Raw genomic sequence first — 13,140 nt, 5'->3', positions numbered from 1 at the left:
ATCCAATGACATCTTTGATAACTCAGATAAACCATCATAGAATATATCCAGGATGGTCCATTCTGAAAGCATGTCAGAAGGACACTTTTTGGTCAACTGTTTGTATCTTTCCCAAGCTTCATAGAGGGATTCACTTTCTTTCTGTCTGAAGGTTTGAACATCCGCTCTAAGCTTGCTCAGCTTTTCAGGAGGAAAGTACTTGGCTAAGAAAGTCGTGACCAGCTTATCCCAAGAGTTCAGACTGTCTTTAGGTTGAGAATCCAACCATAATCTAGCTCTGTCTCTTACAGCAAAAGGGAAAAGCATGAGCCTGTAGACTTCAGGATCTACTCCATTAGTCTTAACAGTATCACATATCTGCAAGAATTCAGTTAAGAACTGAAAAGGATCTTCAGATGGAAGTCCATGAAACTTGCAGTTCTGCTGCATCAGAGAAACTAACTGAGGTTTCAGCTCAAAGTTGTTTGCTCCAATGGCAGGAATGGAGATGCTTCTTCCATGTAAACTGGAATTAGGTGCAGTAAAGTCACCAAGCATCTTCCTTACATTATTATTATTTTTGGCTGCCATCTCCTCTGCCTGTTCGAAGATTTCTGAAAGGTTATCTCTGGATTGTTGTATTTTAGCTTCTCTTAATTTTCTCTTCAGAGTCCTTTCAGGTTCTGGATCTGCTTCCACAAGAATGTTCTTATCCTTGCTCCTGCTCATATGACAAGGAAGAATGGCCAGAAAAATGATAATAATAATAGAGATCCTTTATACCACAGTATAGGAATCCCTTTGTGAGTGGAAGAAAAGGGGGAGACAAAGAATGTAATATAAAGGAAGAAATGCAACTGTACTAATGGAAGAGATGTGAGATGAGATGTTAGGATATGAATGAATAAATAGAATGGGATGGGGGAGGTATAATTTTCGAAAATTATTTTGAAAAGGAGTTAGTGATTTTTGAAAATAGTTTTTGAAAAATGTTTAGTATTTTTTTATTCGAAAATTTTTGAAATAAAAAATAAAAATAAAAATAATTAGTTAATTAAAAAGAAATTTTTGAAAAAGGGGGAGGTATTTTCGAAAATTAGAATTAGTTAGGTGGTTTTGAAAAAGTTAAGAAACAAACAAAAAGTTAGTTAGTTAGTTGAAACAAATTTTGAAAAGATAGGAAGTTAGGAAGTTAGAAAAGATATTTTGAAATCAAATTTTGAAAAAGATAAGATAAGAAGATATTTTTGAAAAGATATGATAGAAATTAGTTTTTGAAAAAGATTTGATTTTTAAAATCACAATTAATGACTTGATTCACAAGAAATCATAAGATATGATTCTAGAACTTAAAGTTTGAATCTTTCTTAACAAGCAAGTAACCAACTTCAAATTTTTGAATCAAAACATTAATTGATTATGTTATTTTCGAAAATTTGGTATAAAAATAAGAAAAAGATTTTTGAAACATATTTTTGGAATTTTCGAAAATAACTAAGAATTTTGAAAAAGATTTGATTTTTGAAAAAGATTTTGAAAAAGATAAGATTTTCAAATTGAAAATTTGATTTGACTCATGAAAGCAACTTGATTTTAAAAAATTTTGAAAAAGTCAACTCAAATTTTCGAATTTGATGAGAGAAAAAGGGAAAGATATTTTTTTTTATTTTTGAAATTTTTATGAAAAACATGAAAAATATGCAATGCATGAAATTTTTAGATCAAAACAATGAATGCATGCAAGAATGCTATGAATGTCAAGATGAACACCAAGAACACTTTGAATGTCATGATGAACATCAAGAACATATTTTTGAAAAATTTTTAATGCAATGAAAACATGCAAGACACCAAACTTAGAATTCTTTAATGCTTAGACACTAAGAATTCAAGAATGCATATGATAAACATGAAAAGACACAAAACAAAATAATCATCAAGATCAAACAAGAAGACTTACCAAGAACAACTTGAAGATCATGAAGAACACTATGAATGCATGATATTTTCGAAAAATGCTAGATGCATATGCAAGTGACACCAAACTTATGATATGACTCAAGACTCAAACAAGAAACAGAAAATATTTTTGATTTTTATGATTTTCTAAATTTTTTTGTATTTTTATTTATTTTTCGAAAATTAAAAGAAAAATAAGGATTCCAAAATTTTTAATATGAATTCCAGGAATCTTGCCATGTTAGTCTAAAGTTTCAGTCCAGGAATTAGACATGGCTCACTAGCCAGCCAAGCTTTCAATGAAAGCTCCAGTCCAAAACACTAGACATGGCCAATGGCCAGCCAAGCTTTAGTCTTTAACACGAGAGTATATTGCTCTTTATAACAAATTGCAAGCCTCAGTCCAAATAAATTTAGACATGGCTTTACAGCCAGCCAGGCTTCACATGTTTCATGAAACACTAGAATTCATTCTTAAAAATTTTGAATCTAAAATTTTTTTTGAAAACATTTTTATTTATTATTTTTTTTTTCGAAAACAAGAGAAATTTTTTTGAAAATATTTTTGAAAGATTTTTGAAAAAGTTTTGAAAATTAAAATAAAAAGAAAATTACCTAATCTGAGCAACAGGATGAACCGTCAGTTGTCCAAACTCGAACAACCCCCGGCAACGGCGCCAAAAACTTGGTGCACGAAATTGTGATGTCCAGGCTCGAACAATCCCTGGTAATGGCTCCAAAGCTTGGTGCTTTGATCTTAATTCATAATTGTCACAACTTCGATACAACTAACCAGCAAGTGCACTGGGTCGTCCAAGTAATACCTTACGTGAGTAAGGGTCGAATCCCACGGAGATTGTTGGTATGAAGCAAGCTATGGTCACCTTGTAAATCTCAGTCAGGCGGATTTAAACATGATACTTGATTAGATTAACATAAACAATAAAAGGGATAGAGATACTTATGTAATTCATTGGTGAGAATTTCAGATAAGAGAATGTAGATGCTTTTCGTTCCTCTGAACCTCTGCTTTCCTGCTATCTTCATCCAACCAGTCTTACTCCTTTCCATGGCTGGCTTTATGTGATACATCACCACTGTCAATGGCTACTTTCGGTCATCTCTCGGGAAAATGATCCAATGCCCTGTCACGGCACGGCTAATCGTCTGGAGGCATCACCCTTGTCAATGGCTTCATCTTATCTTCTCAGTGAATAATATGCTCACGCACCCTGTCACGGCACGGCTATTCATCTGTCGGTTCTCGATCATGCCGGAATAGGATTTACTATCCTTTTGCGTCTGTCACTAACGCCCTGCAATCGCGAGTTAGGAGCTCGTCACAGTCATTCAATCATTGAATCCTACTCGGAATACCACAGACAAGGTTTAGACCTTCCGGATTCTCTTGAATGCCGCCATCATTCTAGCTTACGCCACGAAGATTCTGGTTAGGAGATCTAAGAGATATTCATTCTAGCTTAATTCATGTAGAACGGAAGTGTTTGTCAGGCACGCGTTCATAAGGGAGAAGGATGATGAGCGTCACACATAATCATCACCTTCATCATGTTCTTGGGTGCGAATGGATATCTTAGAAGCGAAATAAGAAGAATTGAATAGAAAACAGCAGTACTTTGCATTAATCTTTGAGGAACAGCAGAGCTCCACACCTTAATCTATGGAGTGTAGAAACTCTACCGTTAAAAATACATAAGTGAAGGTCCAGGCATGGCCGAGAGGCCAGCCCCTCTAATCTGAGAACCAGACGTCCAAAGATGCCTAATACAATAGTAAAAGGTCCTATTTATAATAAACTAGTCACTAGGGTTTACATGAGTAAGTAATTGATGCATAAATCCACTTTCGGGGCCCACTTGGTGTGTGTTTGGGCTGAGCCTGAGTGTAGCACGTGCAGAGGCCATTTGTGGAGTTGAACGCCACTTTCTGTGCCAGTTTGGGCGTTCAACTCTGGTTTTGGATCCTTTTCTGGCGCTGGACGCCAGATTTGGGCAGAAGGCTGGCGTTGAATGCCAGTTTACATCGTCTATTCTTGGCCAAAGTATGGACTATTATATATTTCTGGAAAGCCCTGGATGTCTACTTTCCAACGCAATTAGAAGCGCGCTATTTTGAGTTCTGTAGCTCCAGAAAATCCACTTTGAGTGCAGGGAGGTCAGAATCCAACAGCATCAGCAGTCCTTTTTCAACCTCTGAATCTGATTTTTGCTCAAGTCCCTCAATTTCAGTCAGAAAATACCTGAAATCACAGAAAAACACACAAACTCATAGTAAAGTCCAGAAATGTGAATTTAACACAAAATCTATTAAAAACATCCTTAAAAGTAACTAGATCCTACTAAAAACATACTAAAAACAATGTCAAAAAGCGTATAAATTATCCGCTCATCAGTCGTCCAAGTAATAAAACCTTACGTGAGTAAGGGTCGATCCCACGGAGATTGTCGGCTTGAAGCAAGCTATGGTCACCTTGTAAATCTCAGTTAGGCGGATATCAAATGGTTATGGAGTTTTCGAATAATAATAATAAATAAACAGAAAATAAAGATAGAAATACTTATGTAATTCATTGGTGAGAATTTCAGATAAGTGTATAGAGATGCTTTCGTTCCTCTGAACCTCTGCTTTCCTGCTGTCTTCATCCAATCCTTCCTACTCCTTTCCATGGCAAGCTTTATGTAAGGGCATCACCGTTGTCAATGGCTACATCCCATCCTCTCTGTGAAAATGGTCAAAATGCTCTGTCACGGCATGGCTAATCATCTGGAGGTTCTCGATCATACTGGAATAGGATTTACTATCCTTTTGCGTCTGTCACTACGTCCAGCACTCGCGAGTTTGAAGTTCGTCACAGCCATCCCTTCCCAGATCCTACTCGGAATACCACAGACAAGGTTTAGACTTTCCGGATCTCAGGAATGGCCATCCATGGGTTCTAACTTATACCACGAGGATTCTAATAACTCAGACTCGGTCCCCTGTATTAGATATCCAAGAGATATTCATTCTAGCTTGTTTGCATGTAGAACGAAAGTGTTTGTCAGGCACGCGTTCATAAGTGAGAATGATGATGAGCGTCACATAATCATCACATTCATCATGTTCTTGGGTGTGAATGGATATCTTAGAAGCGGAATAAGTTGAATTGAATAGAAAACAGTAGTACTTTGCATTAAATCATGAGGAACAGCAGAGCTCCACACCTTAATCTATGGAGTGCAGAAACTCTACCATTGAAAATACATAAGTGATAATGGAGTTCATTGGTCTCGGCCCCAGAGGGGAACTGGAGTAACCAAGATTATGAATACAATGATAAAAAGTTCTATATATACTAGACTAGCTACTAGGGTTTACAGAAGTAAGTAATTGATGCATAAATCTACTTCTGGGGCCCACTTGGTGTGTGCTTGGGCTGAGCTTGAATGTTACACGTGCAGAGGCTTCTTCTGGAGTTGAACACCAAGTTGTAACGTGTTTTTGGCGTTCAACTCTAGTTTGTGACGTGTTTCTGGCGTTTAACTCCAGACTGCAGCATAGAACTGGTGTTCAACGCCCTTTTACGTTGTCTAAACATGGTCAAAGTATGGATTATTATATATTTCTGGAAAGCCCTGTATGTCTACTTTCCAACGCAATTGGAAGCGCGCCATTTTGAGTTCTGTAGATCTAGAAAATCCATTTTGAGTGCAGGGAGGTCAGAATCCAACAGCATCAGCAGTCCTTTTTCAACCTCTGAATCTGATTTTTGCTCAAGTCCCTCAATTTCAGTCAGAAAATACCTGAAATCACAGAAAAACACACAAACTCATGGTAAAGTCCAGAAATGTGAATTTAACATAAAAACTAATAAAAGCATCCCTAAAAGTAACTAGATCCTACTAAAAACATACTAAAAACAATGCCAAAAAGCGTATAAATTATCCGCTCATCAGTCATCTAGAGTCTTTGAGCCAGGACAAAAAGTTCTACTATTCAACTCTAGGCTCAGATTATTACCTGGGAAATTAAAATCCTGGTGGAGGGGACCATATGTGATTACAGGAGTGTCACCATATGGATATGTTGAGCTTCAAGATATTGATTCTGACAAAAAGTTCATTGTCAATGGACAGAGAATCAAACATTATCTTGAAAGCAATTTTCAGCAAGAATGCTCAAAACTGAGGCTTGAATGAAGCTCAGTAAGAGTCCAGCTAAAGACAATAAAGAAGCGCTTGCTGGGAGGCAACCCAGCCATTAGCAAGTTATTTATTGTAATTAATACTTGTAGAGGTTTGATATACATTTTCATCAAAGGCTAAGCATCAAAATTGAAGGAATTCACAAAGTTACAGAAGGATTCAGTACAAAAAGCAGACAAAAGGAGCTTGCTGGCAAGAAAACGCCAGTAAGGGGGCATTTTGGGCGTTAAACGCCAGAATGGGTATCATTCTGGGCGTTTAACGCCAGTAAAGGTACCATTTTGGGCGTTAAACGCCAGAATGGGTACCATTCTAGGCGTTTAACGCCAGATTTGCAGTATCCTGGGCGTTCAGCAAAATGCCCAGTGATAAAGGAGTTTCTGGCGTTTAACGCCAGCCAGGGTACAACTGGGCGTTAAACGCCAGAATGGATACCATTCTGGGCGATCCATTCTGGGCGTTTAACGCGAGATAGACAGGGGGAGGAGATTTTGTTTCCAACTTCAATTTTTTTCAAATTTTCATATTTTGACTCATAATTTTCTGCATAAACATGTTTCAAACTTTCATCATTCACCCTCAATTCTCATCATTCAATAATTTTCTAAATTATTTCTCAAAATTCTTTCAAATCCTTTCCAAATCTTCTTCAAAAAACTCAAATATCTTCTGAAATTCTTTCCATATCTTTTCATATCTCTCTCAAATTTTGCGAAAGCCATCCCCTCCTCCTATAAATATAGTTTCAGCCATCCTCTCCTCTACACCATTCGAATTTACCTCTTCTCCTCTCTCCTCCCTTTCCTTTCTTTTGCTTGAGGGCAAGCAAACCTCTAAGTTTGGTGTGCTTTTTCATGATCACTGAGCTAAGACTCATCAAGATCATGGCACCCAAGGGAAAACAAACCAAATCAAGAGGCAAGAAAGAGAATACTCCAAAGAGTCTTTAGAATCAAGAGAGGTTCCTAACCAAGAAACATGCATACCATTACTACAAAATAATGGGTCTGAGGTCAGTGATCCCGGAAGTTAAATTCAATCTGAAAGAAGATGAATATCGAGAGATCCAAGTGCAAATTCAAAACAGAGGATGGGAAATTCTAGCCAATCCTGAGACAAAGGTTGGAAGAAACATGGTTCAGGAATTCTACTCAAATCTGTGGCTGACAGATAAACAGAGAATGACTGGAACCGCCTTTCATACCTACAGAACCATGGTCAGAGGAAGAATTATTTACTTCCATCTGGACAAAATAAGAGAGGTCTTCAAACTACCTCAACTACAAGATGATCCTGAATCCTTTAATAGGAGAATGGTGAGAGTAGATAAGGGGTTAGATCAAGTTCTAGAGGACATATGCCTCCTTGGAACTAAGTGGATAACCAATTCCAAAGGTGTCCTAAACCAACTCAAGAGAGGAGATCTCAAACCAGTTGCAAGAGGCTGGCTGGACTTCATTGGGCGTTCTATATTGCCTACTAGCAACCGTTCTGAGGTCACTATTAAAAGAGCAGTGATGATTCATTGTATTATGCTTGGAAAAGAAATGGAGATTCATCATCTGATTTCTTGTGAGATTTACACAATTACAAACAAGAATTCCACTGAAGCCAAACTGGCCTACCCAAGCTTAATTTCTCTGCTATGTAAAGATGCTGGGGTGAGGATGGGAGTAGATGAATTCATCCCAATTGAACACCCAATCACCAAGAAGTCAATGGAAGGACAAGTGCAAGACAACTCCATCAAAAAGAGGGCGCAGGAGTTCCTCCTAGAAATTCCTGAAATTGACTACTGGACCCGCTTAGAAGCATCTGTTACCAAGCTGCAGGAAGCTATGGAACAACTTAAGGAAGAACAGCAGAATCAAAACCGCATGCTCTGCAAGCTGCTGAAGAAACAGGAGAAGCAGGGGCGTGAGCTACAGGAGCTGAAGCGCCAGAAGCTCTCCCTTGAAGGACCAAGCACCCCACAAAAAGAGGGAGCATCAACTTCTCAAAATCAAGGTTGTTGAGTCCTAACTCTGTGATAACCTTTATTATTAAGTGTCTATTTTAAGAGTCATTTATTTTTCTGCTTTTAATTTTTTGTCTTCTATTATTATGGGTCTGCTCTTATATTTATCTTTGAGTCTTATTTTTATTCCATAATCAATAAAATTAGAGTTTATTTCTTAAAGCTATGAATGTCCTATGAATCCATCACCTTTCTTAAATAAAAAGTGTTTTTAACTGAAAAAGAAAAAGAAGTACATGAATTACGAATTTTAAAACAGTTTAATTATTTTGATGTGGTGGTAATACTCTTGTTCTCTGAATGAATGCTTGAACAGTGCATATTTTTGAATTTGATTGTTTATGAAAGCTAAAATTGTTGGCTCTTGAAAGAATGAAATAAAAAGGAGAAATGTTATTTGATGATCTGAAAAATCATAAAATTGATTCTTGAAGCAAGAAAAAGTAATGAATAGAAAGCTTGCATAAAATATATATATATATGCGAAAAAAAAAGAGAAAAGCAAGCAGAAAAAGCCAATACCCCTTTAAACCAAAAGGCAAGGGTGATAAAAAGGATCCAAGGCTTTGAGCATCAGTGGGTAGGAGGGCCTAAAGGAATAAAATCTTGGCCTAAGCGGCTAAACCAAGCTGTCCCTAACCATGTCTTTGTGGCGTGAAGGTGTCAAGGGAAAACTTGAGACTGAGCGGTTAAAGTCGTGGTCTAAAGCTAAAAAAAAATAGTGTTCTTAAGAGCTTTGGACAACTCTAATTGGGGACTTTAGCAAAGCTGAGTCACAATCTGAAAAGGTTTACCCAGTTATGTGTATGTGGCATTTATGTATCCGGTGGTAATACTGGAAAACAAAGTGCTTAGGGTCACGGCCAAGACTCATAAAGTAACTGTGTTCAAGAATCAACATACTTAACTAGGAGAATCAATAACACTATATGGATTCTGAGTTCCTATAGAAGCCAATCATTCTGAACTTCAAAGGATAAAGTGAGATGCCAAAACTGTTCAGAGGCAAAAAGCTAAAAGCCCCGCTCATCTAATTAATACTGATCTTCATAGATGTTTTTGGAATTCATTGTATATTCTCTTCTTTTTATCCTATTTGATTTTCAGTTGCTTGGGGACAAGCAACAATTTAAGTTTGGTGTTGTGATGAGCGGATAATTTATACGCTTTTTGGCATTGTTTTTAGTATGTTTCTAGTATATTTTAGTTAGTTTTTATTATGTTTTTATTAGTTTTTAAATAAAAATCACTTTTTTGGGCTTTACTATGAGTTTGTATGTTTTTCTGTGATTTTAGGTACTTTCTGGCTGAAATTGAGGGACCTGAGCAAAAATCTTATTCAGAGGCTGAAAAAGGACTGCAGATGTTGTTGGATTCTAACCTCCCTACACTCAAAGTGGATTTTCTGGAGTTACAGAAGCTCAATTGGCGCGCTCTCAATTGCGTTGGAAAGTAAACATCCTAGGCTTTCCAGCAATATATAATAGTCTATACTTTGTCCGAGATTTGATGGCCCAAACAGGCGTTCCAAGTCAGCTCAAGAATTCTGGCGTTTAACTCCAGAACTGGCACAAAAGCTGGAGTTAAACGCCCAAACTGGCATAAAAACTGGTGTTTAACTCCAGGAAATGTCTCTACACATGAAAGCTTCAATGCTCAGCCCAAGCACACACCAAGTGGGCCCCGGAAGTGGAATTTTACAATAAACACCCTAGCTTACTCATTTTCTGTAACCCTAGGTCACTAGTTTACTATAAATACTACTTTCAGTGATTCATATTGTACCTTATGACATTCTACACATTTCTTGTTGTGTTCTCTATGGCATGAGTCTCTAAACCCCATTGTTGAGGGTGAGGAGCTCTGCTGTTCTTCATGAATTAATGCAATTACTACTATTTTCCATTCTATTACGCTTGCTTCCATTCTAAGATATTCATTCACACTTCAACTTGATGAATGTGATGATCTGTGACACTCATCATCATTCTCACTTATGAACGCGTGCCTGACAACCACCTCCATTCTACCTTAGATTGAATGCATATCTCTTAGCCTCATGATTCAAATCAGAGTCTTCGTGGTATAAGCTAGAATCATTGGCGGTCATTCCTGAGATCCGGAACGTCTAAACCTTGTCTGTGGTATTCTGAGTAGGATCTGGGAAGGGATGACTGTGATGAGCTTCAAACTCGCGAGTGTTGGGCGTAGTGACAGACGCAAAAGGATCAATGGATCCTATTCCGACATGATCGAGAACTGACAGATGATTAGCCGTGCGGTGACAGCGCATTTGGAACATTTTCACTGAGAGGACGGGATGTAGCCATTGACAACGGTGATGCCCAACATAAAGCTTGCCATGGAAGGAGTCTTGCGTGCATGAAGAAGAAGACAGTAGGAAAGCAGAGGTTCAGAAGACAAAGCATCTCCAAAGCCTCAACCTGTTCTTCATTACTGCATAACAAGAATTTATTTCATGTTCTTTTACTTTTTACAATTAAATATGAGAATTACTGATATCCTGACTAAGAGTTATAAGATAACCATAGCTTTCTTCAAGCCGACAATCTCCGTGGGATCGACCCTTACTCACGTAAGGTATTACTTGGACGACCCAGTGCACTTGCTGGTTAGTTGTGCGGAGTTACAAAAGTGTGATTGTAATTTCGTGCACCATGTTTGCATTGTTATATTAAATATTGTTGATTGGTTAGGAAAAGAACAAAAATTAGAGAGCATGATTAGAGAAGGATAGAGTAATTGCCCTATACACTAGAGAGATTAGAGCGTACATACATCACCAGTGAGGGTTCAATGCTTAAAATTCTATGTTCCCTGCTTTCATGAGCTACCTTCTTGCATTTTTATCTGTTCTTACTGTATAAGAATTGAATTAGTGGAATTTGATTTGTAATTATTTTGAAGAGCTTATTCACTATTGATCAAGTGGACAAGAATCATAAAGTTGCATTCATATATATAGGTTGCATTGCATTGCATGAGTTTTACATGTTCCTACTCATTTATTTTATCTCCTTCAACTAAGCATGAGGACATGCTAATGTTTAAGTGTGGGGAGGTTGATAAACCACTATTTTATGGTTTATAATGTGTTTAATTGTGTGGTTTTATCGTGATCTTTACACACTTATTCATATGATTTGCATGCATTTAAATTTCCTTCCTAAAATTATTACATGATTGAAAACTTGCTTCCTAGAGACTTTTAATTACGTATTTTATTTCTCCTTTATTCCATTCGATGCCGTGATCTGTGTGTTAAGTGTTTCAGGCTTTATAGGGTATGAATGAATTGGAGATTGGAAAGGAAGCTTGCAAAAAATGGAAGGAACACAAGAAATTGAGGAGATGACCAGCGAGAAGTGACGCGGCCGCATGGCTCACGCAACCGCGCGAAAGAGAGGAAATTGCAGTGACGCGGCCGCATGGCTAACGCAACCGCGCGGATTGGAATAGCACAAGTGACGCAGAGGCGTGGACGACGCGCTCGCGTGGCAGGGCAAAACACCGAATGACGTGACCGCATGAATGACGCGATCGCGTGATGTGCGCGATCTGCATAATCTGTAGAATTCGCTGGGGGCGATTTTGGGCCCTGTTTTGACCTAGTTTTCGGCCCAGAAAAGCAGACTAGAGCCAAAGAACATGCAGAAACTAACAACAACATTCATTCTACACAATTTTAGTTTTTAGATCTAGTTTCACTCCTCCTCTAGGTTTTCTCTCTACACATTCATAGTTCTTAGGACTTTTATTTCTATTGCTCTTTGCATTGGGATATTGAGAAGAGTTATTACCTCATCAAGACTTTGTCATTCTAGTTCGTTTTCTTTACTTGGCTCTTACTCTTCCATGTCCTTTAATTTACTCAATTTCACTATTGAATTATTTTTAGAATTTATTAATGCAAGAATTACTTTTATTTTTAATTGATTTCTTTGCTTTTTATTTATCACGTCTTTCTTTAATTCCCTTTCCTATGTTATGAATTCTACATTCACAATGAGCGAGTAGTTCCCTAACTTGATGGGGAGTTGATTGAAAGGAACCCTTGAGTTGGAATGCTCAAAAAGAAAAATTGTAATTGGGTTTATTGTTGGATTGCCCTCTAGTCACTGACACCAATCCCTTTTAATTGAGTGGGTTGGAACTTGTGAATAGAAGTAGCATTCCAACCTGTTTGACTTTCCCTTACCTAGTAAGGGATAACTAAACAGGACAACCTACAATTATCAATTAATCTTGAGAGTACTTCAACAAGAATAGGGCTTCCAACTAATCTACTCACAGTCAAGGCTTTTATTTAAATTATTTAATTTCTCTAATTTAATTTCCTGTTTATTCAACTCAAACCATTTTGAAAACATCTGATTAATAAAATAGCACACCTTTCTGTAACTCGTTGGGAGACGACCTGGGATTCATACTCCCAGTATTTTAATTTTAATTTTTGTGACACCCTTCTAAATTGATAAGCGGAATTCTGGTTGGTTAAGAACTATACTTGCAACGCATATCTTATAACAATTCTTGACTCGCCAATTTCCGCTACGTCAAAAACACTCAAATTGGTAGGTTCAATTTGTGGATATAAAAAAATTTTAAATGAATAATAACAAATCGAACGATCCGATATTTGTCCTTCACTTCCTCATACTCTCTTCCTTTATTTTTAGAAACTACAACAATGAGGTTGAATTTTATTAAAATGGGTAAAAAAATAAAAAATGATAGAGTTATATTAAAAGTATATTATCATGGTCAGATTTTGTTACAAATATCTGAAGAAGTAAAATTTGTATGTAAAAATTTGTTCGATATTGTTATTCCTTTCACACTTTTATTTAAAGAACTAAAACATGTTATTTGTAAGAAGATAGATTCTCAAATATCAAAGAGAGTGTCATGTATTTTGTATAGGTAACCTATATCAGTATTTGGTGGATTCGTTCAATT

This window comes from Arachis ipaensis, chromosome B2 (assembly GCF_059453495.1).
Source record: "Arachis ipaensis isolate K30076 ecotype BB chromosome B2, ASM5945349v1, whole genome shotgun sequence".
Lineage (NCBI taxonomy): Eukaryota > Viridiplantae > Streptophyta > Magnoliopsida > Fabales > Fabaceae > Arachis > Arachis ipaensis.
Note: the sequence above shows the minus strand (reverse complement) of the source record.